The sequence below is a fragment of the Bos indicus genome, chromosome X (assembly GCF_029378745.1).
Source record: "Bos indicus isolate NIAB-ARS_2022 breed Sahiwal x Tharparkar chromosome X, NIAB-ARS_B.indTharparkar_mat_pri_1.0, whole genome shotgun sequence".
Lineage (NCBI taxonomy): Eukaryota > Metazoa > Chordata > Mammalia > Artiodactyla > Bovidae > Bos > Bos indicus.
In genome coordinates this window covers 20,288,291-20,315,787 of record NC_091789.1, presented here as the reverse complement: position 1 = coordinate 20,315,787, position 27,497 = coordinate 20,288,291, and the positions used below count along the sequence as shown (strand labels likewise).

General features: G+C 43.2%; 1 protein-coding gene across 1 annotated transcript in view; it reads right to left on the bottom strand.

Annotated features, from left to right (window-relative positions):
- Nucleotides 1-19,415, bottom strand: part of FHL1 (four and a half LIM domains 1) — a 65,050-nt gene extending 45,635 nt beyond the window's left edge. The window contains exon 1 of the mRNA XM_070783811.1: nt 19,294-19,415. The gene's annotated coding sequence lies outside the window, so the exon portion shown is untranslated. The remainder of the gene's footprint in view (nt 1-19,293) is intronic.
- Between the last annotated feature and the right edge of the window lie 8,082 nt (nt 19,416-27,497).

Here is a 27,497-nt window from a genome sequence, read left to right as displayed (position 1 = left end):
CTTTACCAACACATTAACTTAATACATAAACAAAAACCAAAAGGATATTATGTTATAGAAATAAAATAAAATCCAATTTTGTGTCCTTAGATTGAATATAATACACTCTATGTCTGGAAGATTATCTATTCCACACAAGTTTCTACATTTACTTTATATGATATAATATTCTTCAGAAATTGGAAAGAGAAATGTTTTATGTTTATTCAACCTGGCAAAAGAGAGGTTATATTTTTAAAAGATATCTATTAGATATATTATACATTTTAAGTTGTGATCCTTCTAGATTCATCCTTAGACTTTTATGCACAACTTTTCCAAAGTTAGAGTAGTAAGCCATTTAAAAATATTGCATTGGAATATATGGAACCTTTTTAAATATAGAATTTGCTTGTACTGGTTTCCAACTAGTAATAAAAGGTCTTTCCTTCCAGAAATGCACAACCTGTATACTAATAAAAGAGGAAAGGTAAGCAGTGTGTCCACCAGGCCCCAAATAAGCACTAAGGAGCTCTTTCGACAGGCCATTTCTGGATGCAAATTTACAGAATTTTTGGTCACAAAGGGTGGATGAAAAATAAAAATATATTCATTCCTTTTTAATTGGCATACTAAAATTTGCAACAAAAGCAAAAATAATCAAGTGGGACTATATAAAATAAAAAAGCATCTGTGCAGCAAAGAAAATGATCAACAAAGTGAAAAGGCAACCTATGGAATGAGAGAAAAATATTTGCAAATCATATATCTGATAAGGAACTAGTATCCAAAATATACAAAGAACTCATACAACTCAATGGCAAAATAAATAATCCAATTAACAAATGGGCAGTGGAAGTGAATAGACATTTTCCCAAAGAACACAAACACATGGCCAACAGGTACATGAAACGACGCTTCAACATCACTAATTTCCCTGGTTCAATATCAGGGAAATGTGAACCCAAACCACAAAATCACCTCACACCCACAGAATGGCTATTATCTAAACACTACAAGTAACAAGTGTTGGCAAGGATGTAGAACAAAAGGAACATTCTTACACTGTTGGTGGGAATGTAAATTGGTGCAGCCACTACAGAAAACAGTATGGAGAGTCCTCTAAAAATTAAAAATAGAACTATGCTATAATCTAGCAATTATATTTCTTGGTATTTATCCAAAGAAAAGCCCAAAGATAATCTGCACCCCCATTCATCGCAGCACTACTTACAATAGCCAAGATATGGAAACAACCCTCTTACCCATCAATAGATTAATGGATAAAGAAGATGTAGAACATGTATATACAATGGAATGCTACTTAGACATAAAAAGAAGGAAATCTTGCCACTTGCAACAACATGGATGGACCTCTGGGGCATTATGTAAGTGAAATTAGACAGAGAAAGACAAATACTGTATGATTTCTCATATATACAATCTAAAATTTTTATTTTAAAAAGCTCATATATACAAAGAACAGGGGTTGGGGAAATGGGTGAAGGGGGGGGTCTAAGGTTACAAAAACACACTATAGGTATTTTCCTCATATGCTTTTACATAACTGCTGGCTAATGAGCTTTAAAAGACTAAAGAAACGTAGAAAAACAAATAAAACATTAAGAATACTTAGGAATACAAAAGTCATCGATAACAGAATAAACTAAAATTATGAGGCATGAGGAACAAGTAGGAACAACGCAAAAAAACCCATCACCACAACCACCACCACCAAAAAAGAACAACAACAAATGGCGAAATCCAGCAAGAAAAATGGAGCAGCAAATATTTGCTAAAGTTAAAAGGTAAAACCTTGAGATCCTGTCCTTTGCCCTAATGTTCAATGGTATTTTTGTTTTAAAAATATGAAGACTGATGTCCTTTCAATGACTATTACAACAGTTCCCAAATAAAACAAACAATAGAATAAAAATTCACTGAATTGACTGATAGGCTTGAATTAGTCACTGCCAAGTTTACGACTTTCCCACAACTCCAAGCATTCTTTTGTCAAGAGAAACAGGATTCCCTGCTCCCACCCCGCCATGATGACCACGGGTGGCTTTCTGGGTGACTATAATTTGTGTTTTTTTATAACTCATTGGGGAATACCTACCCAATTAGAACTCCACAATCAAAGCAACGATGGACAAAGGATGAGTACAGATGCATAAAATCTGACAATTCTGATAGCTGCCTCTGCAGGGCCCAGGTTATCCCAGAACAAGAGAAATTCCTGAGCCAAAGGCTTAGTTCTAACCCTACCTTCTCCCCACAGAGCTATCACTGAATCCTAGCCATTTGTCCTACAAAGAGCTTTCATACCTTTTCTTCCTTATAATCACATTTCTACAATCCTAATTTGGTTCATGATTACTTCAGACCTAGACTACTTACTTCACCAGGCTTCCTATGGCTCAGATGGTAAAGCATCTGCCTACAATGCGGGAGACCTCGGTTCGATCCCTGGGTCGGAAAGATCTCCTGGAGAAGGAAATGGCAACCCACTCCAGTACTCTTGCCTGGAAAATCCCATGGACAGAGGAGCCTGGTAGGCTACAGTTCATGGGCTCTCAAAAGAGTCAGACACAACTGAGCGACTTCACTTCACTTCACTTCACTTCCTGTCTTCATAGAGCTGCTAGAAGAACTGTTCAAATGTACCACCTTGAATGGATCACTCCCAATCCTCCAAACTTTCTTCTCCTTCAATCTAAACGCCAAATTTCTAGCATGAAACTCAAGGCCTCCCAGTCATATTCAAATCTACTTTTCTCCATCCCCCCACACTCAACTTCAGCTTTGGCTGACTCCATGCCTCTGAGCTTTGTTACCACTGCAGAGTAAAAGGTGCTTTGATGCATGTCACCTTCCCTAAATCAGTGAGATTCTCAAATTGGCTGCACCTAGGAAGCCAAAGCAACTAGTAACGTCTGAGTGGCCCTCATGGTCCCCCAGATGAATGAATATGGAGCCAAGTTTAAGAACAATCGTCCCAGTCTCCTGGGGGAGAGGGTTACTACTGTTGCTGCTGCTACTGCTAAGTCGCTTCAGTCATGTCTGACTCTGTGTGACCCCAGAGACGGCAGCCCACCAGGCTGCCCTGTCCCTGGGATTCTCCAGGCAAGAACACTGGAGTGGGTTGCCATTTCCTTCTCCAATGCATGGAAGTGAAAAGTGAAAGGGAAGTCGCTCAGTCGTGTCTGACTCTAGCGACCCCATGGACTGCAGCCTACCAGGCTCCTCTGTCCATAGGATTTTCTAGGGGAAAGTACTGGAGTGGGGTGCTATTACCTTCTCCAGGGGAGAGGGTTACTGAAACACAAAGTGTTGAGCTGCATCCCCAGTGCTTCTGATTCAGTGGGTCTGAAATGGGGCCCATGAATCTGCATTTTCAACAAGCTCCCAGGTAATGCTGATGCTGCTGGTCCAAGGACACCACTTTGATAAATGCTAGTCTATAGTTGTGTGAAACTGAAAGTGAAGTTGCTCAGTCGTGTCCGACTCTTTGCAATCCCATGGACTGGAGCCTACCAGGCTCCTCCATCCATGGGATTTTCCAGGCAAGAATACTGGAGTGGGTTGCCATTTCCTTCTCCAGGAGATCTTCCCAACCCAGGGATTGAACCTGGGTCTCCCGCACTGTAGGCAGATGCTTGACCATCTGAGCCACCAGGGAAGATAGTTGTGTAATCAGTACAATTATATAGTATAAATATGTGTACCATATACACATAATAGTAACTATCATATGCATATTTCATTTGGCAACAGAGAAGGTACTATCTCCTGGAATCCTTCTATTATCACCCTGTACTGTTGTTTAACTTTTTAACCCATTTGCTTTTGAACCAATCTATATAGAAAGTCTTAGAGATTATCCAGTCCAATTCCTTTTCCAAACTGAGACCCCGAGAGGGGAAGTACTTTGCCCAAGGGATCATCAGATGGTTATTGGTAGAACTTGGGCTAGCACTCAACACTCCCGACTCCTTCCTCTTCCCCCTCAGTTCAGTGGTCTTTCCACCACATCCTTAATGTGTCTCTAACAGCTTCTCCAGTTAGGATGGATATTCCTTGCTTGAAGAGATCCCTTTTGTTTTTAATATTCTCCACTGCATCTAGCAAAGTGCCCTGCCCATAGAATAAACGGTCAATAAACATCTGTCACCCTGCTTATTTAACTTCTATGCAGAGTACATCATGAGAAACACTGGGCTGGAAGAAGCACAAGCTGGAATCAAGATTGCCAGGAGAAATATCAATAACCTCAGATATGCAGATGACACCACCCTTATGGCAGAAAGTGAAGAGGAACTAAAAAGCCTCTTGATGAAGGTGAAAGAGGAGAGTGAAAAAGTTGGCTTAAAACCTAACATTCCAAAAGCGAAGATCATGGCATCTGGTCCCATCACTTCATGGCAAATAGATGGGGAAACAGTGGAAACAGTGGCAGACTTTATTTTTGGGGGCTCCAAAATCACTGCAGATGGTGACTGCAGCCATGAAATTAAAAGACGCTTACTCCTTGGAAGGAAAGTTATGACCAACCTAGATGGCATATTCAAAAGCAGAGACATTACTTGGCCAACAAAGGTCTGTCTAGTCCAGGCTATGATTTTTCTAGTGGTCATGTATGGATGCGAGAGTTGGACTGTGAAGAAAGCTGAGTGCCGAAGAATTGATGCTTTTGAACTGTGGTGTTGAAGAAGACTCTTGAGAGTCCCTTGGATGGCAGGGAGGTCCAACCAGTCCATCCTAAAGGAGATCAGTCCTGGGTATTCATTGGAAGGACTGATGCTAAAGCTGAAACTCCAGTACTTTGGCCACCACATGCGAAGAGTTGACTCATTGGAAAAGACTGATGCTGGGAGGGATTGGGGGCAGGAGGAAAAGGGGACGACAGAGGATGAGATGGCTGGAGGGCATCACCGACTCGATGGACGTGAGTTTGAGTGAGCTCTGGGAATTGGTGATGGACAGGGAGGCCTGGCGTGCTGCAATTCATGGGGTCGCAACGAGTAGGACATGACTGAGCGACTGAACTGAACTGAACTGAAAACATCTGATGATTTCATTTGAGGAAGTGTTCAGACTCTTACTCTAGAAGCTGGCTTTTGTATCCTATGAACCGTTTCCCGAAGTGCTGACAACTGGGCAGCCTTGCTCCAATCAATTTAGCTGCACAGTAAGTCCTTCTCATTGGCATACACACAGCCAGAGTGTGCTATAGGGATGATAACACACAGAAAGGAAAATTTCAGCTTCCCAGGTGGTTCAGCAGTAAAGAATCTGCCTGCCCATGCAGGAGACACAGGCAAAGCAGGTTTGATCCCTGGTTGGGAAGATCCCCTGCAGAAGGAAATGGCAACCCACTCCAGTATTCTTGCCTGGAAAACCCTATGAACAGAGAAGCCTGGCAGGCTACAGTCCATGGGATAGTAAAGAGTCAGACATGACTAAACAACAACAGCAACAAAAGGAAAATAGGAGGGGTTTTAAAAGAGGAAGGAACAATAAGCTTATGAGGTGACACAAATCAACTTTCAAGTTGTACATCAGAAACTTTCACAAGTACCCCAGGTTCCATCTGATACATACCAGGCCCATGCAGCTGTAACAGCCCAGCAGTGGGGGAAGTCTAAAGTACACTACTCTGGGGACTCGATGCCCTCTGCCAAGGGGCCCCAACTTTTTTTGAACTTTCCTTGCACCTTAACAGAAAAATCCAGGGTAAGCAGGAGACAGAGGGGAAGGGAGACCAAGAGGAGACAAAGGGCAGCAGCAGCAGAAGGGTAAGCAGGGCAGACCCTGTCACATACCCGCCCTGCCTGCCATCATCACAGCATCTCCACAGGCTTTCCAGCTATTTCCAGCAGCCTGGCTGGGAGGAGCAAGACTGTGCCAGGCCTCTTGACTGACTGAGTGAGCCTGTGTACACCTGTGGGATGAACACAGGATGCACTGGTCAGACCGTTACTTCTGCTGCCTCTACAATGGACAGGAACTGCACGTACAATCCAGTCAGCTTGCAGAACTTGGTGTCAATCGTGAGGGTGACCACAAGGAATGTAGTGCTTGTGCCACCATTCGGGTCACCACTGGCCCACAGTAACCCATGACGTTGGCAGCCAAACTGGAATCCCGAGCCTCCATCAAGGATTGTGACTCAATGGAGAGATTCTCTCTGTCCCTTCTTTCCCCTTCCCATTAAAATCTGGTGCTTCCAATAGAGGTAGGACCACATGTACAGTCAACCAGTCAAGCACTGAAATCAAGAAAAAATATGTGAAAGCTTTCCTAATAACAGGCATAACAATAAGTATATATACCAGATCCATACATTAAAAAATTCTTCCAATATACAATGAAATTTAATACATTAAACAGGTGAACTTGATAACCAACTCCCCCTTCATGAGTAATTTTGCAGCTAACTGTATGAAGTTTTTGACCCTGGGTCTAATCACAGAGCTGATGGACACATTCCATGAACAGTCACATCCCCAAGACAGCCATTCCTTGAGTGACTGCCCTCATTTATGTTCTAATTCCTAATGCTTTGTCATTTTTTCTCTTCCAATGACTTTAACACCATCCCAATGTTTCCTTATCTCCCTCAGCCTCAAAGTCCCTCTCAGGCCTGATCCCCACCCACCCACGCCTACATAGAATGGTCTGTTCACACAGCCAACTCAAGAAAGCGACACGTACTTGAAGATGCTCATAATATTCACTCAGTTCCAGGAATATAGAAATCATTTATAGTAAGACCTTAAAAGACCTCATCTTTTCACATAGGTTTACTGTCGCATTGGCCAAGCTGGGTAATTGCCTGGAGGTTCTGGTGTCAGATTTATGCTACTACAAGCCAAGAAATAACCTTTGGTCCAAAGCAATCAAACTCTGCCCTGGATACTGGCTCCAAGAGTTGGCATGAGCTCACCGATTGTCACTGTTGCTGGTGACACCACAAATGCAAGGGTCAAAAAGGGGCTCTTTGAGTTGTAAGGCAGGCAATTTGTCAAGCCTGGGGCTCCACTCCACCACAAAGATGGCACGATGCCTCAGTGACCACAGACAGAGACAGTTCCCAGTGCTCACACTGAGCTGCCCAGTAACTCTTGTACAACCTGAGAGTGGTGAGCAGCTGGGCAGCTCTCCCAGGAGCTCACACTGTCACTATTCAGGGAGCCTGTGGGCTAAGTTAAGGGCTTTCCACACGGCTCTGTGGGAAAGAATCCACCTGCAGGAGGCCTGGGTTCGATCCCTGGGTCAGGAAAATCCCCTGAAGTAGGAAATGGCAACCCACTCCAGTATACTTGCCTGGGAAATCCCTGGACAGAGGAGCCTGCTGGGGGTCATAAAGACTCGGACACGACTGAGTGACTGAGCACAGCACAGCGTGACTCAACTCACAGCACTCGTGAGAAGCACTTCTCTTACGTTATGCTATGCTCAGATTCAGTCATGTCCAACTTTTACATTACTATACTTAAAAACAAACACTGTGATTTATCTACAAGTTAATAATAAAACGTGCCTGATATATTCATTATATTTCTGAATCTCAAGTGAAAATAATAGATTTATTAAAGCAGCTTTATTTTTTGGCAATAATTTTAAAATTGTACTATAGTTGATTTACAATGTTGTGCCAATCTCTGCTATACAGCAAAGTGACAGTGTTATACACCTATATACATTTTAAAAAGCAGTTTTAGAGTTACAGAATTGAACAGAAAGTGGTTCCCACATACCTTAATAAGACCCCTTTCCACTTTCCTCCATTTTTGATACCCTGCATTATTATATTTTGTATAGTTGTTGAACCCTCATTGATAACTATTAACTAATCTTAATAGTATACATTAGGGTTCACTCGGTGTATGTTGTGCATTCTATAGATTTTGACTAATGTTGAAGGATTAAAAAAAAAAAAAAAAACCCTTTCCAGGAATGCCCTGGCAGTCCAGTGGTTAAGACTCCCACACTTTAACTGCCGAGGGCCCAGGTTTGATCCCAGAACAGGGAACTAAGATCTGACAAGCTGCAAGTTATGCCCAATAAAAACAAAACAAAATCTTTCCAGTACTTTTTGAGGAACAATAAATCTCCTTACCGCAAGAGCATTTTAATTGCTTTAGCTTTGTAAAAGTAAGTTTTGTAGGAACATTGTAATGTACATCACTCATTCCTTTTCAGTGAATCATGGTTTCAACAACTGTCTATAACAGACCCACATACTCAACTTTATCTGAAAACCAACCCTTCACAACTCTCAAACCACCAGCATGGCCCCAAACTTAATAGGAGTCTGAATTATTGGACCACGAAACAAAAAGAAAAATAATCTCCAAGATGACATCTGACCACGAAACAGAAAAATAATCTCCAAGATGACATCTGACCACGAAACAGAAAAATAATCTCCAAGATGACATTTGACATGTTGGAATTAGTCTGCTGATGACTTGGTCTGGAGATGTTTATAAAAACAGCTTTGTCATGAGAAAGCAGAGCAGCGTAAGAGAAGTAGTAGTATCAGGAGACAAAAAAGAGGAGGAAGAAGAAACCTGGGAAAGAAAAGCAAAGAAGGGCAGAAACAGTCGAAATCAGGAGCGTCAGATGGAGACTAGATGCAGGACAGAGCGACAGCAATGGAAAGGAAAGCTTGTTAGACACAAATTATGGTGACATGGATTATTTTGAGGGAGTGAGTTAGGAAGGGAAAAACTGCATCTCAATACTGTGTGTGTGTGTGTGTGTGTGTGTGTGTGTGCGCTCAGCTGCTTCAGTCGTGTCTGACTCTTTGCACCCAATGGACTGTAGCCCACCAAGTTCCTCTGTACATGCGGCTTCTCCAGGCAAGAATACTGGAATGGGTTGTCATTTCTTCCTCCAGATCTTTCTGACCCAGGGACTGAACCAGCGTCTCTTATGTCTCCAGCACTGGCAGGCAGTTTCTTTACCACTAGCGCCACCTGGGAAGCCCCTATCTCTACTATAGCCCTTCAGTTGCCTAATCATTCGTTCAACTGAATATATCAACGGGAAAGCAACAGTCAGCATGTGAAAAGCTGGCTTTGTACTAGTGTGTAAAGATGGTATACCTTCCATCCACTTTAAATTCCCCCTGAAACCATTTCAAATCTTTCGGAAGGCTCAGGGGATAGGGTTATTCCTGAATAATTATATATTGATACACACACTAGCTGAAGGTATAGATCTACAGGTGTAAAACATTTGTTCTCATTGCTTGCAGTCTTAATCTATGAATAAGTATGAAGCAAGATTCAAATTACATTATGTGTCCTATCCTTGAGGGATTTGACACGTCACTACCTATTTCAGAAGAACATATACCACTTTTCCATTTTATTAGAATTGTTTCTCTCTTGGTTTCTATCTCCCTTCAATCCAAGTATGTACTGAGACTATTTAATAGAGGCTATAGTTTACTCGCAGACAAAATTCTTAAGTACACATCTTTAAGCAATCAGGAAAAGATTCTAGAAAGTCAAACCTGGAATCTGCCTGTAATATTATTTTATCTCAAATACAGAGAAGAAAAGGGTGTTTTGGATTTATATCTGGTCTTTGGATCAAGGAAGATCCACAAACTTTTCAAATCTAAGTTAGAAAGCAGCTTTTACACAAAAGCAGATCAGCAGTGGCCTGGGGACTGGGGCAAGGGAAGAATGTGCTGCAAAAAAAGAAGCGAAAGGAAGCATGTAGGGGGAGTGAGTGCCCCAAATATTCCACATCCCAGAGTGGCAGTGGCCTCATGGGTGTATACCCCTGCTGCAACCCAGATGCCTTAACTGGATGTAGTTTACTGTACATAAATTATACTCGATAGAGTGGCTATCAGATTATCTTAATAACTATTCCACAATGCATATGTATATCAAACCATCACATTGTACACTTCCTTTTTTCATATTATTTTTAACCATTTTTCAATTGAAGTGTAGTTAATTTACAATGTTTTCAAATTTACAATGTTTTCAGGTGTACAGAAAAGTTATTGTTATATACATATATCTATTCTTTTTCAGATTCTCTTCCATTAGAGGTTATTACAAGATATGGAATATAGTTCCCTGTTATACAGTAGGCCCTTGTCTATTTTGTATATAGTAGTGTGTACATGTTCATCCTGAACTCCTAATTTATCCATTATAATTTACTTATGACAGATTTATTTATTGTACTTAATTTATTGTACCACACTACACTTATATATAATTATATATGTTATTCTTTAATAAATTGGGGGAAGTTGATATTTAGAAAGTGGCTCCAAAAAAGGCCAACTGTTTTATCTGTAGATGCAAGTATAAACCTCCTATTACCTCCTATTAGCTTGGCTGCTTCATTTCTTTTCCTTAGTGTGGTTACATGTGCTTACTACACTGGAAATTTTTGCATCTTGTGGCCCAGAAGGGAAGGGTCCAGAATTTGAAAATCTGATCTGACCCTGGTATTTGGAGATGTAGAATCTTTGACAAGGAACTCAAAGTGTCTCCTTAGCATCTAGAAACCATCCGACTGATGATATATATTTTTTTAACATTTTAAGTATTTGAAGCTATCATTATTTACAGGGTGCTTTTTACAAACTTTTGAAAAAGAAAATTTTGTTAATTCAAATGTCTAAATTCACCACTATGGTTTAGTGATATAAAAATGTTTGGAATTGATGTGTCTGTGCGCCTGTATGTACTTTTTAGTCTATAAGCAACCTGGGGGGACACCTGTTACTTCAGGTCACCTAGTCACACAGAAGTGTAGACGATAAATTATGTCTATACACAGACGCTGACAATCAGCTTCCCAAACAAGAATAAAGTCTTATAGTAGACCTGACAGAGATCCACTGAAAAACCAATCCTTAATGTCTTCCCAATAAATCACACATTTTTAATCTGACAGATGCCAAACAGCCTTATCCGCACTCTAAAACTGAAAGTGAATAACAAAACTTGTTGAGTACAGAAATTAACTTTTGTACCATCCTTATCAAAACAACCTTGACAATAAAATCTCTACATTGCCAGCTATCATGTCTTTAGTACTGAAAAGCATATTTAGAATTTTGTGGATTTTGCAAATTCTTGTGATTAGAACGTCTACTATGGACTATGTCCTGAACATATGTAAGAACCAGAGTTTTTAGGTGGGTAAATAAAACCTACAGAAAGTAGAATGCTGGCAACCATGACTTATTTTGATAGCTCTTTTCTTTTTCTAGGTTTCATTGCACTTACAAAGCCAGTACACATGTATCTTTTATCTGTGTATTTTACACCTAGAGTACTCCCAAAATAAAGTGCAAGCAAATCTCATTGGTTTAAATACAGAGGAAAACCCATTGTCAGAAGAGAAATACAGCATACTGCAGGAAGCTGGGAAGAGCTGGCAGCTCACTGACAATATACATACTCATTAGCAGGCAATAATGAGGAACAGGAGCAAAAACTACTTCAGAACACACCCCTAGGCAAGGGTACAATTTTCTCATTTGTTCAAATAGTAAGCCCTTGGCAGGGAGTATCCATAATCATTATTCCATGTAGCTTTAGCATTGGCTGGGCCCCTGGCCACAGAGAAGGGATGATTTTGTGTTAAAGGTTTACATGTGTATGCAGCCTATGTAATCACCGGATGTACTCTGTTGAATTCTGTTCTAGCAGTGACATTTCTGTATCAAGCAACACTGGATCTCACCACACACTTGCTCTAGAGAGCAGCTTCCCTGCCTATCCTAGGCTGAAAAACAGACCTGGTCCAGGGTGGGCTAACTGTAATCCTGGCAAACGAGGGAAGGGGAAGACACGGCGGCAGAGGAACTTGATGAGGGCTCCGGGAGCCTGGAAAAAAGGCAAGTGGGCAGAGTCCATTGGACCCCCCCCCCAAAAAAAAGAAGAAGGAAAGTCACCCTGAGAGTAAAATAGACATTCAGGCAAAGGAGATATGAAGAGAGTGACCCACGCAGCCACAGAAAGAACAAAGACGGCCAAGAAAGAAAGGGAGGAAAGTCGAAGAATTGATTTTTTTTCACCGTGCTAGATTTAAAACAACGTCCGCACATGTGGGCGCACGCGCATGTGTGTTTGCTGCAACTGAACTTACCAAGTTTGGAAGCAAATACATCTTTAAAATTTCTTTTCCACAATTTTAACTTTCCCACAATTTTAAGACATCTCATTTTATAAAGGCAAAGGAAACTTTCATGCAGCGGTGGCTCCAATTGGGGCCTTCCAGGCTAGTATGTGTAAAGACTCATAAAGTTGCTGCTGCATTTCTGTGATTCTAGGCATATTCCATAGGCTTTGGTACTTGTCCTTACCTCCCAGGCCAAAAGAAATTAAAGGCTAGCTGCTCAAAAGAGGTTTCCCACCACTAATGTTCAATTTCAATAAAGCAAATAACATGATAAACTCCTGCAAACAACTGTTCTGATCATTTTCTGAAATTAAGAAAATCATGGCCTTTTTGGTATCCTTTACTATATAGTTAACATACTTTCACCATAATAACTTGTTCTCTTGAGAGACAGGCCAACAGAAGGTTCTGGCTTTGAAGAGTTATTAATTAGGAAATTAAAGCTTACCTACACATGGAGAACCTAAAACTTCAAATTGGAACTCTAACATTAACACATCATACAACCTTGGATCATGCGCTTGGCCTCTTTGAGCCTCAGTTTTCTCACCTGTAAAACAAAGGGAGGTGGATTCTAACAGCCCTTTAGCTGAAATTCTCCTACTCAAGTTGGAGGAGGAGGTATTTTCAGAAGCTTACAGGAGGAGGCCACATGATCTTTCTCTAACTCTTGGATGGCATTCTCATTTCACTCTTCATGACCACGACTTCTATCTAGAGATGCAACAGTAATTCAGACTTTTTGGTAAATTTTTTTAAAAACCTAAGACTACACTTATAAACTGGAGATTCTGCAATGGACTTGGGTCCACCGTTAAAAAAAAAAAAAATCACTGCATTTAAAAAAGAAATTCAAAACACTATCACTAATTTGGGGGTGGTGGATTATAACTGATTTTTATTTTCTTTAGGCTTGTCTGTATTTTCTGAATTTCCCCACAATGAAAAAGTGCCGTTCTTATTTTAAAAATAGATTTTCAAAATGATGAATGTGTTCTTGCAAGTTTTACCAGATTTCTCAAGTCCACTCTAAAATCCTGGGGGAAGGGGTAACAAAATCAGGCAGTATCACAAAACATGTCCACATACAGTGGTTGATTACTCAAGTGGCTGATTGCTATAGTCAGAATCAGGACATTATTATTATAATCAGAATCTATTGCTCACAGTTTTATGTGGAAATCAAAATGTACATTTTATCTAGATAATCTTTCTCTCTTTTTTTTCCAGCATCCTGGCCTTTGAGGATCACTGTTAAAATTCCTTTAAAGTGAACGAAATGAAACATGAGGTACTTCTTCTACCCACACACACACACAAAAAGCTTGCCGGACAAAATACGGTTGCTATTGGGCTGGTTTTCATTTTTCCTCTTTTTATGCTCTAAAACACAACACATTTAAAGTTAAAATAAATATTTAGCTGTCAAAACAAAACACACACCCCCATATGGAAAACACAAGCATGAATTTGATGACGTTTATTGTAAAAACAATGTCCACAGCAAAAACAAATGTTTAAATTGTGTACAAAGACTACAAAACTAAATGCTGTCATTGTTAAGCTCTATACAACAGTTCGAAAAAGGCAGAAGGTAAGCTGTGGCAAGGATATACATGCAATTAGGTAACTTTTAGTTTCACCATTATAAAAACAGTGTTTAAAACTTTCACGGTAGACAGACTACAAAGTTCTCCAAAATGACAACTGCAGTTTCAGTTTGGGTAGAACTCTAGAACAAACTTCATATTGACCTGCATTCTCCTCAACTGAGGAAGGTATAGTGGCTCACCTCTCCATTCTCCACCTGGCTGTAATCCATTTCTACAACACATTACCTCTGAAAAGACTTTTTACCTAGGACTACTCACTCACCTCTCTGCAGTAGGCTCCTTGCCTCACCCCCTTCAGCAACCCAAGCTTCAGAGAACGCAGCAAGGGACAATGGCTTACTCATAGGACTGAAGTTCAAATCCCAACTGCCGCTTATTAGTTGTGTAATCTTAGACAAGGTACTTAACCAACTTCATCCGTGCATCATAACCACTTTGCACAGTTGCTGTCAGGATCAAATTACATAATGGGTATAAATTCTATTCCTATTTTCTTTTTTAAAAAATTAAATTATTTGGCCACCTCAGGTCTTAGTTGGATCACACGGGATATTCATTGTGGCATGAGGGCTTATTGCCTCGCGGCATATGGGATCTTAGCTCCCCAACCAGGGATTGAACCTGCATCCCCTGCACCACAAGGCAGATTCTCAACTGCTGGACCACCAAGGAAGTCCCTCACATATTTTCTAGAGTTAATAGTAGGCCTTCAAGTAATGTCAGTTCTCTTTCTCCCCCGACTTCCATATGATCAAATTTAACATTCATAGTTTTAATTACTCTTCAGCAAACTCAATGGTATATAGGACATATTGTAATTTTGATTTTAAGTAAGATTTTGAATGGAGCACACCACAAGGGAGACAGTATGATGTTGTGCTCAAAACCATGAACTTCTGAGGAGTAGTAGACAATCTTAATTTTGGTGTCTCTGTTTAACTGTGACCAGCTGTGAGACCAAGGGCAAATTACCTCTCTGAGGATGGTTCTTCATTTAAAAACTGAAGTGACTATACAATGTATACAGGGGCCTAGCACAGGGTTAAGTACCATAAATGACAGCTTTTATCAGTCTTAATTATTTGGGTTGATGTTCAGGAACTAGTCACTCTTAAGACTAGTAAAGTAAGCTCAAATCCTTATTCAAATCAAGACACTATTAGTGTTCTCTCCTAAAATTACATTTTACTGTGTTTCATACAGGAAATTACATCAACCTCAGCATTATTCACAATTGGGGTCAGGTGATACTCTGTTGTAGGGGGCTTCTCCGTGCATCATAGACTGTTTAAGCCTCTTGCCTGACCTCTACCCACGAGACATACCCAAAGCTGTGACCACCAAAACTCTTTCCAGACATTGTTCCATGTCCCCTAGGGGGCAAAAGTGCCCCAGTTCAAAATCACTGGTCTAGAACTACCCGCAGATGGGAACTCTCCAACATTTGGGAGGGAGCCCCACAGGAGAACAAAGTTTTACTCGCACTCTCATTTAGTTTTATCTATTCCTGAACGCTCCATCATTCATTGGTACCCATAAGTCAAAGCTTACCACAGAAAAATCAATTTTTTGGCCCAATTTGCTGTCAGAAGCTGCTTTAAGTCACAGGAAAGAACGCTGGCCTGTTTATGTTTTCACTACTCTGTATGTGCATGCCAAGTCACTTTTGTCATGTCCGACTCTTTGCGACCCTATGGACTGTAGCCCACCAGGCTCCTCTGTCCATGGGATTCTCCAGGCAAGAATACTGGAGTTGGTTGCCAGGCCCTCCTCCAGAAGATCCTCCCAATCCAGGGATCAAACCACATCTCTTACATGTCTCCGGCCCTGGCAGGCGGGTTCTTTACCACCAGCACCACCTGGGAAGCCCATTACTATCTACAGTCATACAAAATGTTGAACTTTAAAAATCAAGAAATCTGCTATGTCCTAATTACATAAAAAATTTAAAAGGCCATTGGCCTTAAGATGACTTATAAATCATAGTACCCAAACTGACAGACTATGTCTTCGTTGGGAAGGTGAGATGGAATTTATGCAGTAAGTAAATACCCCAGAAAAAATGGCTCCCCTGTTTGCACGGCTGTAGAATGTTTACTGTCCAGTCCAAAAGACTCTGGACAACTCTCGATTATTCACAATGAATTCACTGTCTATTTTTCATTTTAATAACTGCACCAGAAAGCAGGAGCCATTTCTTATCCACTGTGCATCTAGCACAGAGTATCTAGCACAGAGCCTCCAACAGAGGCGGTAACTCAGCAAATGTTGGTTGAATAAATAAATGGTCATATAGTCTGCTTAATTAAGTACTCTGTTGACCAAAAAGAAAAAAGAACCTTTCTTTGCTCTCGTCCAACAGGAGCTGAAAGAAAAGATCTTTTAAGAGAAAATAATTATAGTCTACTCCCTTTTACTCCAAATCCAAACAACTGAAAAATTCAATTAACCAAAAAAATTTTGTAGGTAAAAGTTGGGGATAGCAGCCAAATAGATAAGGCCTAGAGTTCAAGCAAGCATGAACATTTGTTCAACTCCCACAAGGTCATAAAAGTTGGCACAAGAGGGAAAGAAGGGAACCCAGAGGTGGGAAGCAGGAAAACAGAGGGGGATCAGCCTCAGAAGGTTGAGGTTAACGCATCCATCCTTTAGTGAACAGCTCTTTTTTTTTTTTTAACGTCAAAACTTTATAGAGGTGAGAGTCAAGGTCTTAAATTAATTTGTAGGCTTGATTTACAAATTACTTTTCAAATGTATATAAGCAAAACTTTTAAGAATATTTAGAGAAACTTCCCTGGTCGTCCAGTAGTTAGGAATCCGCCTTGCAATGCAGGGGACACGGTTAGATCTCTAGTCAGGAACTAAGATCCCACGTGCCACAGAAGAACTAAGCCTTAGTGCAGCAATGAAAGATCCTGCATATCGCAACTAAGCCAAGTAAGTGTAAAAAAATATTTGGAAAGATATATGACCATATTTTTGTTAATTTTTGAAGTTTATTTTTTTTCTCCCCTCCTCCAGTCCTGAAGGGCAAACACCACATTCTCAAAAAGCTGGGTAAAAGACACTTCATTTACTCCTTTTGTCTAGAGAAATTCTAGGGCCCACCACCATCACATGCTTCTCTCTGTAAAAAATTTAACCACTCCCAGCATTTTATTCACATGAGAAAATATCAGATTTAAATTGCACTTTTAATGTATTATTTTTAGATCATTGACCAGTGTATAGAATTGGGTATCACATTAACATTAGAAATGGTGCAAATAACAGTGTTCATTTAAATGTACTCTCGTCCATCTTTGAGATCAAAACCTCTATTTTCACTTAAAACATTTTCAGTTTATCATTTCCAGTACACAAATAAATTATCTTGTTTAAGTGGTCCATTAGCTGGACACATTAAGTTAGCTTCAATTTCCTGGTATCACATAAGGGGAATTTTACCAATTTAAATCTTATACCATTTTTTTAAGCTTTCACTCAAAAATCTAGACTTGGTTGAAAAAAAAATGTTTTCGTTCTCCAAAAATTCAATATGGGAATGGTAACTCAGAATTTAAAAAACCAGATATAGTTACAGAATCTGTATGGTAGTCTTAAGACTATATACTTATTGGTAGGTGGCTTGCACAAATCATGGTATATCTGACCAGTTTCCTGTTGCATAAAGATTATATTTGCTCTTAAAAATGTTAAATAAGCATTTTTAAAGACTAAAGGTAAAGACTAGATTGGAACCTTATGTAACCAAAATGGGAAAGCACATATAGCCTCACCACATTAAAGGCCTGAGCCTTTTCAATATGTATTCTTCCTAAGAAAATATGAGCATGAGTTTCCAAAAGCAAAGCAACCATCCCAGAAGCCCTTGCTTCCTCAGTGTAAAGAATGGGGAGGGTTCTGTTGTGTTCCTGGAGATGAGCTGGGGAGGAAAAGGCTTCGCAAAATTCCAAGGGGCTCATAATTTAAATGTATGCTATTCTGCAAATGCTCACATTTCCAAGGAACAACATAAAATTTACATTAAAACTGTCTTAATCAAGATAACGAAAAAAAAATTATTCCTGCAGCTCTATAAGCTTGCCATAGATTTGATAACCCAGGGAAGAATTACAGGCAATTACAAAATGATGGCTCCAATTAGGAAAACTGGATCTACTCCAAATTCAAATCAAAGGGGGCTCAGACAATCCCGATAGAATAATTTAAATGACTATAAGGGACTTCCAGCAAAGACGTACGTTTAATTCTATTTCTACATCTTCTGAAAGCCAAGGAAAATACTACCACGACGTATCTCTCGCACTTCAGGAAATTCAAAAACCAAACCTGGAATCCCCTTAATAAACCTTGTTCTCTTCTTTTCCCAAGGGGTCTCGCTGGTACAGGATTTGTATTGTAAGGGGCAATCAAAACAAACCTGAGAAACCCGTACAGTCTCAAACGCAGAAAATCATATAGCGCCGAACACAAACCACACCAAGTCTTCCCTTGCCAATTTCCAAATCTCTACCTAGTCCTGGATGCCTGCGAAGAGGCCGCAAGGAATGGAAGAGAAAAGAGAAACTTCGAAAGCAGAAACCTCTCTCCCAGAGCCTAGAACAGACGGCACCTTGTTGGGATTTCACGCTTTTTGAGACGGAAAGGTCACACCCTGCAGTTTTGAAAATCCACCTTCTAAGACTCAACCCGTGTTACAGAACCTTCCTCCAGCTTCTCTAGGTTTCGCGCTGGAGCTGAAATCCCCCTCTCCCCAACCCCCATTCGCCCACCCCCCGCCATCCCCTAAGAGAAGAACCAGAGCGGGCCCTCCATGTCCTCCTCTTTCCCTCTGCACTCCACCCCCACTCCTCGAACCACCCCCAGCATCCTCGACGAGAAAACCCTGGGAGCCCCTCACCTCTACTCCTTCCCTCGCACACTCCCGCCCGCCCTCCTCGTTGTACGAACCGAGGCAGGTTCCCCCTCCCTCCCTTCCTCTCTTCCTCCCCATTCTCGCCACCCTCAAGAAAACCTAGGGGACGCCCCCCCACTTCATCTTTACCCACTCCCCGTAACCGCAGCTAGCTATCTTCGTTGAGGGAATCGAAAGGTGCCCCCCACCTCGCCCCACCCCCATTGCCCTCCACCCCCGGGCAGAAAGCCCAGGGCCCCGTACCCTCGGTTCCCACTCCCCACCATTCCGAAGAGGAAAATGGGGAGAATCCCCTCCTCCCTCGCGCTGCCCCCACCTCCAGGCGCTCCTGATCCCCTCCACCCGCCACCCCGGCGACGAGAGCCCGAAAACCGAGGGGAGGCTGAGGCACGCACCGGCGGGAGGGGAGGGGAGGGGACCCCGCGGCCGGCCGGCCCGCAGTCCCCACCCCGGGCCGGACGGCCGAGGCCCGAGGCCCCAGATACCCGCCCCGGGGGCCAGCCCGCGGGCAGCGGCGGGGTAGGAGGGCAGCCGCTCCCCCGGGACGCGGGCCCACGGGGCGGGAGGCACACACGCATGCACTCACACGCGGAGAGAAAGCGGGCTTACTGCCTGGGGATGCTCGCCCGCACGGCTGTCTCGGCGGCGGCCGCTGCCAGCACCGATACGGAGGCGCGGCGGCGGCGGCTGCGGACTGAGCCCCCTCGGCCGGGCGGTGGATGTAGGGCGCGGGAGGGGCGCGAGAGGAGGGGCGCGCGGGGGAGGCGGGGAGGGAGGGCGCGCGCGCGCGCGCGGGGGCGGGGGCGGGCGCGGCTGGCCGGGGGCGGGGCGGGGCGCGCGCCAGCCCGGGCCCGGCCCACGGGGGCTGCGGTGCGGGGCGCGCGCGCCGGAGCCCGCCCGGCCGGGGGCGGGGTGGGGTTGGGGCGCCACGCACCACGCGCGGCCACGTGCCCCCGCCTCGGGAGCGGCCCGCCGACTGCAAGGCGCGGGCGCGCGGGGAAGGTGGCTGCGAGGAGGCGGGGGCGAGCGCTTCCCCGGCTGGCGTGGGAGGCCGAGGGGAGGGCGGGCCGGGGGCGCCCGAGCCCCCCCCTGGCGCCGCAGCCCTCGAGGCCGGCGGGGAGTCACGAGTCACTGCAGGCGGCAGCGGCCGGCGCCGGGGAGGTGGGAGCAACAAAGGGAGTCGAGCGAAGGTGGCGTCACCCGGGGCCCCAGCTAACCTACGCACCCCCTGCAAAGCAGCCCGGGTCCGGGGCGCACCGCGATTTGGCCCCAGACTGCAAGAGCCCTGTGGTTCTGAGGGACGCCAGAGGACCCACCGGCGACCCTTCCCCTTAGTAATCGGCCGGAGGGAGCGGAAAGGATCCCCAACCATTAGCCAAAAGCCACCATACAGAGGGCTTTACATCATTCGGAAAAGCACCGATGGCAGAGCAGCACGTGGCTACTCATTCATTCACTCAACATTCGGTTTACTGAGCCCTCACCTTGTGCCAAGCACTCTGCCAGGCGCTCAGGGTATAGGGCAAAGTCAAGCAGAACACCCTCCACTTGCCCTCGGAGCTTGCAGTCTAGTGGGGAAGACAGACGACCAAGAAGTGAGAAAATAATCAGATTTGGCATTAGGCCTGTGCAGGGAAAAAAGAGGGTGCAAACTGTGTGGTTAGGAAAGTAGGAGGTGGCATTTAGCCGAGCCCTGAAACTTATAAAATGGCAACTATTGGAAGAGCCAGGAGAAAGCCTTGCAGAAAGAGGAAGCAGACGTATGAAACCCAGGAGGGGCAAATCTTAACCTCCTTAAGACTAAGAGGTGGTGGTTGTGATCAGCACCAGAAGAGCTAGGGAGAGCAGCATAAGCCTGGATAGGTTGACAGGGACCAGATTGTGGACTGCATTCTAGTCAATGGACAAGCCATTTTATTGCAAAATCAATGGAAGGCCAGTGAATGAATGACTTTACCCCTGGAGCATGACATGACCTGATTTATATTTCTTTTCTGTTCCTTTTTTCTTTAGGGATAATTGTAGATTCACATGTTTGTAAGAAATAATACAGAGAAATCCCGTGTATTTTTTACTGGGTACTTACCCAGTTTCCCCTTGTATGATGCAAGATCATAAGTACAAAATCATAACCAGAGTATTGACATTAGTATAATCTACCAATCTTATTATTTCCCTAGTTTTATTTGTACTTTGCCATTGTTTGGTCGGTAAGTCGTGTCCAACTCTTTTGCAGCCCCATAGAGTGCAGCCCACCAGGCTCCTCTGTCCATGGGATTTTTCCAGGCAGAATACTGGAGTGGGTTTACATTTCCTTCAGGGGATCTTCCTGACCCAGAGATCGAACCCACATGTGCTGCATTGGCAGGCAGATTGTTTACCACTGAACCACCAGGGAAACCTTGCTGCTGCTGCTAAGTCGCTTCAGTCGTGTCCGACTCTGTGCGACCCCATAGACGGTAGCCCACCAGGCTCCCCCGTCCCTGGGATTCTCCAGGCAAGAACACTGGAGTGGGTTGCCATTTCCTTCTCCAATGCATGAAAGTGAGAAGTGAAAGTGAAGTCGCTCAGTCATGTCCGACTCTTAGCGACCCCATGGACTGCAGCCCACCAGGCTCCTCCATCCATGGGATTTTCCAGGCAAGAGTACTGGAGTGGGGTGCCATTGCCTTCTCCGAGGGAAACCTTATTTGTACTTAATTCTATCCAATTTTATCATGATTTTATCACCTGTAGACTCGTGTATCCACCACCACAGTTGGCATACAAAATACTTCCATCATTGCAAGAATCCATCATGTTGCTCCTGTAGCCTCAGCCACCTCCCCAGTACCACCCTCCCCCTACCCCCACCAGTTCCTTGCCATTGGCAACCATTCATCTGTACTCCATTTCTATAATTCTGTTATGTTAAGAATGTTATATAAATGAGTCATACTGTGTGTAACCTTTGGGGATTGTTTTTTTCACTCAGCTTAATTCCCTTACGAGTCATCCAAGTTGTGCCTGTCTGAAGTTTGCCCTCTTTTATTGTTGAGTGGTATTCCAGGTCCAATTTGTATTTTTAAAAGATCACCTTGACTACCTATGTGGAGAAAGGTTCAGAGGAGACTGAGGCTCAAAACAGGAAAACTAGTTAGGATGCTTCCTAATAATTCCTATCAAAGCGGATGGTGGTTTCTATTAGGCTGGTGCCTGTAGAGGGAAGTGGAAGGATTTGATGAAACAGGTTAGGTGAGGAAAATGGAGTTAAAGTAGAGAAAGTTGTTTTGAGATGTTTCACTGTAAAGGGGAACAGAAGTGGAGTGGAATGGGAGGGACAAGTAGGGACAAGAGAAGATTCCTTTCTCTCTTTCATTTGAGAGATGAGAGCATGTGGAGGGATAATCAGTAGGGAGGGATTGCTGATGGCTTACCAGTGGAGTCAATCCCTGCCTAGCCCAGAGGAAAAGAGAGCTGGGGCCCTCCACCTGCTGAAAGAAGTTCTCCAGTATAAAGACAGCGGAGGTATATGCTGATCAGGGGCCCGGAGGGTGGAGGAGTCAGGGAAGGGCAGTTATAACTCCTATTTCCCCCCTAGTGCACAAACTGGGCGGAGAAGGCGATGGCACCCCACTCCAGTACTCTTGCCTAGAAAATCCCATGGATGGAGGAGCCTGGTAGGCTCCAGTCCATGGGGTCGTGAAGAGTTGGACACGACTGAGCGACTTCACTTTCATTTTTCACTTTCATGCACTGGAGAAGGAAATGGCAACCCACTCCAGTGTTCTTGCCTAGAGAATCCCAGGGATGGGGGAGCCTGGTGGGCTGCCGTCTATGGGGTCGCACAGAGTTGGACACAACTGAAGCGACTTAGCAGCAGCAGCAGCAGCACCAACTGGGCACTGGCCTCCCATAGCAGGGAGCATACATCCTTGCAAGGTTCCCTTTTCTTCCTCTGGTGCATAGCTCTTCCCCTTTCCCATTCCAAGCCCTAAAGTTTGGTCTTTCTGGATGGTTGGAGAAGCTGTGGCTTCATACTTGCTAGAAAAAGAAGTCAATCTGTCCCATCCTGATCCCAAGAAACTTCTGAACAATGAACTGTTGCAGGTAACTCTGGGAATAGAGTGCCAGCTCCCAGCTTTATTTTTGGGGCTCCAAAATCACTGCAGGTGGTGACTACAGCCATGAAATTAAAAGACACTTGCTCCTTGGAAGAAAAGCTATCCTAGACAGCATATTAAAAAGCAGAGGCATTACTTTGCCAACAAAGGTCCATCTAATCAAAGTTATGGTTTTTCCAGTAGTCATGTATGGATGTGAGAGTTGGACTATAAAGAAAGCTGAGTGCCAAAGAACTGGTGCTTTTGAACTGTGGTATTGGAGAAGACTCCTGAGAGTCCCTTGGACTGCAAGAAGATCCAACCAGTCAATCCTAAAGGAAATCAGTCCTGAATATTCATTGGAAGGACTGATATTGAAGCTGAAACTCCAATACTTTGGCCACCAGATGCAAAGAACTGACTCATTGAAAAAAGACCCTGATGCTGGGTAAGATTGAAGGCAGGAGGAGAAGGGGATGATAGAGGAAGAGATGGTTGGATGGCATCACCAACTCGAAGGACATAAATTTGAGCAAGCTCCGGGAGTTGGTGATGGACAGGGAAGCCTGGCGTGCTTCAGTCCATGGGATCACAAAGAATCAGACACGACTGAGTGACTGAATTGAACTGAACTGAACCCAACTCCTAAACAGCCCAGAGGCATCCAAGAGGGAGGGCTCTAGGAAGGGCCCTCTCCCAGAGAACCTTCCAGCTGTCTAGCCACTTGGCATTCAACAAGCGTTACTTGTGGTTCATTCCTCACAAGATCCTTTTTTTCTTCCCCACTTCGTTTCTCCATCTTTCCTTCCCCCCTTCCTTCTTCTGCCCACACTCTTTCCTCCCTTCCGCAGATGTTTGTGTCCTGCTCCTACTAGATGCAAGGTCCAGATCTCCCACATTGCCCATGCTTGACCTACACCCTAGACCAGTCCTATCTGCCTCTTAACACTTCATCTCCTTGGATTTGAACTCAACTTTTGTGGGTCATGGAAACACATTGTTCCACTTAAAATATGTGGGAGACTGTGTTGCAGAATAAGCAAAACAGATAAAAGGAAAGAGGCTGCCCAAATTGTGGACTTGTGTGCTACATTCTGGTACTGTCTTCATCAAGAAGCAAAAAAGCATCAAGAAGCAAAAAAGAAATTAAACAGACTAAAATCAGATGGTATGATCTCAGATCTGATCTTTTTCATTTCTGTTTGAGTAATGAAATAGGCCCGAGGACAAGGGTCTTAGATTTCGACAGAATTTAAAGCACCCTGGGAAGGAAATATGAAGCATTTATTAGCATATGAAGTTATCAACTCCCTTGCCTTGTCTTCAAAAAGTACGGGCTGACAAATGATTCTGTTATTGAAAGTGTATTACCTACCAGACAATTTATATGCATCATTTTATTTATTCCTCATTTTATTTACTCTTCAGTTCAGTTCAGTTGCTCAGTCGTGTCCGACTCTTTGCAACCCCCTGGACTGCAGCACGCCAGGCTTCCCTGTCCGTCACCAACTCCTGGAGCTTGCTCAAACTCATGTCCATCGAGTCGGTGATGCCATCCAACCATCTCTTCCTCTGTCATCCCCTTCTCCTCCTGCCTTCAATCTTACCCAGCATCAGAGTCTTTTCAAATGAGTCAGTTCTTCACATCAAGTGTTGGAGCTTCAGCTTCAATATCAGTTCTTCCAATGAACACCCAGGACTGATTTCGTTTAGGACTGACTGGTTTGATCTCCTTGCAGTCCAAGGGATTCTCAAGAGTCTTCTCCAACACCACAGTTCAAAGGCATCAATTCTTCGATGCTCAGATTTCTTTATAGTCCAACTCTCACATCCATACATGACTACCAGAAAAACCATAGCTTTGACTAGACGGACCTTGTTGGCAAAGTAATGTCTCTGCTTTTTAATATGCTGTCTAGATCTGTCATAGCTTTTCTTCCAAGGAGCAAGTGTCTTTTAATTTCATGGCTGCAGTCACCATCTGCAGTGATTTTGGAGCCCAAGAAAATAAAGTCTGTCACTGTTTCCATTGTTTTCCCATCTATTTGCCATGAAGTGATGGAACCAGATGCCATGATCTTAGTTTTCTCAATGTTGAGTTTTAAGCCAACTTTTTCACTCTCTTTTTTCATTTTCATCAAGAGGTTCTTTAGTTCCTCTTCACTTTCTTCCATAAGGGTGGTTCATCTGCATATCTGAGGCTATTTATATTTCTCCCAGCAATCTTGATTCCAGCTTGGGCTTCATCCAGCCCAGTAATTTTTGCCTGATATACTCTGAAGATAAGTTAAATAAGCAGGGTGGCAATGTACAGCCTTGACGTACTCCTTTCCCGATTTGGAATCAGTCTGTTGTTCCATGTCCAGTTCTAACTGTTGTTTCTTGACCTGCATACAGATTTCTCAGGAGGCAGGTAAGGTGGTATGGTATTCCCATCTCTTGAAGAATTTTCCGCAGTTTGTTGTGATCTACACAAAGGCTTTGGCATGGTCAATAAAGCAGAAGTAGAGGTGTTTGTGGAGTTCTCTTGCTTTGATCCAGTGGATGCTGGCAGTTTGATATCTGGTTCCTTTGCCTTTTCTACATTCAGCTTGAACATCTGGAAGTTCATGGTTCACGTTCTATTGAAGTCTGGCTTGGAGAATTTTGAGCATGACTTTGCTAGCGTGTGAGATGAGTGCAATTGTGCAGTAGTTTGAACATTCTTTGGCGTTGCCCTTCTTTGGGATTGGAATGAAAACTGACCTTTTCAGTCCTGTGGCCACTGCTGTTTTTTCCAAATTTGCTGGCATAGTGAGTGCATCACAGCATCATCTTTTAGGATTTGAAATAGCTCAACTGGAATTCCATCACCTCCACTGGCTTTGTTGGTAGTGAAGCTTCCTAAGGCCCACTTGACTTCGCATTTCAGGATGTCTGGCTCTAGGTGAGTGATCATTGTGGTTATCTGCATCATGAAGATCTTTTTTGTATAGTTCTTCTGTGTATTCTTGCCACCTCTTCTTAATATCTTCTGTTTCTCTTAGGTCCACACCATTTCTGTCCTTTATTGTGCCCATCTTTGCATGAAATTTTCCCTCAGTATCTCTAATTTTCCTCAAGAGATCTCTAGTCTTTCCCATTCTATTGTTTGCCTCTATTTCTTTGCATTGATCACTGAGGAAGGGTTTCTTTTCTCTCCTTCCTATTCTTTGGAACTCTGCATTCAGATAGGTATATCTTTTCTCCTTTGCCTTTCTCTTCTATTCTTTTCTCAGCTATTAGTAAGGACTTCTCAGACAACCATTTCACCTGTTTGCATTTCTTTTTCTTGGAGATGGTCTTGCTCCCTGTCTCCTGTACAATGTCATGAACCTCCATCCATAGTTCATCAGGCACTCTATCAGATCTAATCCCTTGAATCTATTTGTCACTTCTACTGTATAATCATAAGGGGTTTGATCTAGATCATACCTGAATGTCTAGTGGTTTTCTCTACTTTCTTCAGTTTAAGTCTGATTTGGCAATAAGGAGTTCATGATCTGAGCCACAATTGGTTGTTGGTCTTGTTTTTGCTGACTGTATAGAGCTTCTCCAAAATCTGATTTTGGTATGGACCATCTGGTGATGTCCATGTGTAGAGTCTTCTCTTGTGTTGTTGGAAAAGGGTGTTTGCTATGACGAGTGCATTCTCTTGGCAAAACTCTGTTAGCCTTTGCCCTGCTTCATTTTGTAGTCCAAGGCCAAATTTGCCTATTATTCCAGGTATCTCTTGACTTCCTACTTTTGCATTCCAGTCCCCTATGATGAAAAGGACATCTTTTGGGGGGCATTAGTTCTAGAAGGTCTTATAGGTCTTCATAGAACCATTCAATTTCAGCTTCTTCAGCATTACTGGTTGGGGCATAATTTGGATTACTGTGATATTGAATAGTTAGCCTCGGAAATGAATGGAGATCATTCTGTCATTTTTGAGACTGCACAAAGTACTGCATTTTGGATTCTTTTGTTGACTATGAGGGCTACTCCATTTCTTCTAAGGGATTCTTGCCCACAGTAGTAGATATAATGGTCATCTGAATTAAATTCACCCATTCCAGTCCATTTTGGTTCACTGATTCCTAAAATGTCTATGTTCACTCTTACCATCTCCTGTTTGACCACTTCTAATTTACCTTGATTCATGGACCTAACATTACAGGTTCCTAGGCAATATTGCTCATTACAGCTTTGGACTTTACTTCTGTCACCAGTCATATCCACAACTGGGTGTTGTTTTCACTTTGGCTCAGCTTCTTCATTTTTTCTGGAGTTATTTCTTCACTTTTCTCCAGTAGCATATTGGGCACCTACCAACCTGGGGAGTTTATCTTTCTGTATCCAATCTTTTTGCCTTTTCATACTGTTCATGGGGTTCTCAAGGCAAGAATACTGAAGTGGCTTGCCATTCCCTTCTCCCGCAGAGTATGTTTCGTCAGAACTCTCTACAATGACCTGTCCGTCTTGGGTGGCCCTACATGGCATGGCTAATAGTTTCATTGAGTTAGACAAGGCTGTGGTCCATGTGATCAGTTTGATTAGTTTTCTATGATTGTGGTTTTCATTCTGTCTGCCCTCTGATGGAGGAGGATAAGAGGTTTATGGAAGCTTCCTTGTGGGAGAGACTGACTGAGGAAGGAAACTGGATCTTGTTCTGATGGCCAGGGCCATGCTCCGTAAATCTTTAATCCAATTTTCTGTTGAAGGGCGGGG